Genomic DNA, 2500 nt, shown 5'->3' on the forward strand with positions numbered 1-2500 from the left:
AAATCATCTTCGTGGCAAATAGAAGTTGCTTGCCTACTATCTGTTGAGGTCCATCAGTCACCGGAGTACAGGACATGACCAGATGAATATCCAGAACGCTTCTCAGATGGTTGCTTTGGTGCTGAACAAGCCGTACAGCTTCTCTCAGTTGTGATGCAAATCAAGAAAGGATTAATCAATGATTTCATTGCATCATTATGGTCTTAAAATGGTAAATTTTAAGGTGCAAAAGTCGTTCATAAGGTTTGGGGTCGCTTGGGGTGTGTTTGGCTAAGTTTTAGAGGTTAAACAATGAGTTTTGTGCAGAATCGGGACTAGCTGCGACATAGCTACTAAGCTGCGGCACAACCAAAAAACAGTGACACTTAGCTGCGTCGCAACTTGGTAGTTGCGACGCAATAGCGACAGAATTTTCAAATGGCCATAACTTTTGAACCGTAACTCCGTTTTTTACAAATAAGCTATCCACGGAATCGTGAGAGAGTTTACTTTCTAATGGTAATGCTTTTAAAAGATAATGTCAAGTTTCTAGAAAGGTTAATTTAGTGAGTGAATGTCGAGTTCCATCGAGTTATGTAAGCCCTTAAGTATTAAATGAACCCCCGATGCATCAAGCATTGTCATGAGTCATGTTTATAGGAATTTGGACTTGAGTCATGACCATAAGTAAGTGAGTACTTGTTAGCTCATTATGTTTTCTAATGATTATAGGTAGTCGGGAATACTTGCAAGGCTCGGTAACTTACGTTATCATTTGTTGTACGCTTCTACGAGGTAAGATAAATGACTTTTCTCACGCTGGAGGCACAACAAAATGTGGTTTTCTATAAATAACCTCTTAATCGGATTATCTTATATGTGTTAGGTTTTCCGGGTTATGCGGGAGGTTATGTGGGAATATATGCATGTTGAAATGATTTATGTTGATATGATGACATTTAAAGAAGAAGTATATATATGTGCATATGAAGTATGATGCTTATAATGACATTGCTATGAAATGTTTAAGATATGTGTTGTTGATAATGTCGTTGATATGCCTTGATGTTGATATGTGATGGTTTATATGTGGGACTTAAGTATGATATGTCTAGTTCACTAGATACACGTGGGAAATGTTATGAGTTGTGCACGTTAGTGGGATTAAATGAAAAAGTAGACGTGGGACTAATTAGGTAACGATTGTGCCTAATGTTAAAGTAAAATGTGAGATGTGGGAAACCGTTCTAGCCTTAGTGTTAGTGCGTAAAAAGTAAGAAAGATATAAATACGTGGGAAATGCTATAGCTAAATATGTGAGATTGACGTGGGAAGTGTTAAGCTTAACCCATGCTAGTTTATGCCAAGCTAGTGCGTACGTGGTCGCTTGAGTGGTTCCTTGCGGCATAGTTACGTGGGACTAGTATTTCCATGTGGAGTGACTAACCACCAATGTTAAAAGCATAACGGGATACTACGGAAATGGCATTGCCTTTCCTAAAAGTTCAGACGTGGGAAATCGTGCTAGTTGTAAAGCACGATTACATGTAATCGTGGGAAATCGTGGGAAAAGTTCAGACGTAATATGTAAGATGTAAGAATAAGTTGATTTAGATAATTACAAGAATATGTGAGAAAGATGTACATGTAATCTAAGACGTGGGATTGCAATATGACGTGAGATTAAGTAAGATATGTAAGACGTATGATTTAACGATGGATAGGCACAATTAGGAGTAAATACTCTACATGTGCTATACGTATATATGTGATATGTTTATGTGAGATATGTAAAACCTGACATGTTGATTAAGTTGTATATATATGTTGATATGATATGATGTGTTGGGATGTGGGAATAAGTAAATATGGGATTACCTATGATTGTTGTGGATGATACGTAATGTGATTATGTTTTGAGAAGTAAAATATGACGAAGTTTTATGAAAGTAAAATGAAAAACGTTTTATAAATGTGTATATCTCACTTAGCTAATTTATTAGCTAACACTTGCTTTTATGAAAATGTTGTGTCCTTCAGGATAAGCAGGTTTGAGCTAGGAAGGGATTAGCTCGGTGAGATGGGTAGATGCAATAAAGAAGACTAGCACTGTTTGTTGAATGCTTAGACTTCCCTTTTTAGCCTTATTTCCTGGCTACTTTCATTTACGATTTATGAACATGTAATCATGATGGCATTTATGTTGGTGCCATAACTTGGATTTCATTTAATTTGTTTTGATGATACACGTTAGTAACACCGTTTTATAAAGGTACCATCCGGTTATGGATGGAGCAGTTTTAAAGTGATCCTTTTCCGCTACTTTTTAAACGTCGTTTGGCAAAGTTTTTTGAAATCCAGGTTTTTAAAATGACGGGTGTTACACATTTTAATACTTGAAATGTCCAATGAAATGTGAACTTAGCTTTCCTTTATTTCCAAGCTGTAATATACCTTTCCACGGAGACATTTTCAGCATCACACAATCACCTTCTTTGAATACGACCGGTCTTCTTTTCTT

The sequence above is a fragment of the Erigeron canadensis genome, chromosome 2 (genome assembly GCF_010389155.1).
Source record: "Erigeron canadensis isolate Cc75 chromosome 2, C_canadensis_v1, whole genome shotgun sequence".
Lineage (NCBI taxonomy): Eukaryota > Viridiplantae > Streptophyta > Magnoliopsida > Asterales > Asteraceae > Erigeron > Erigeron canadensis.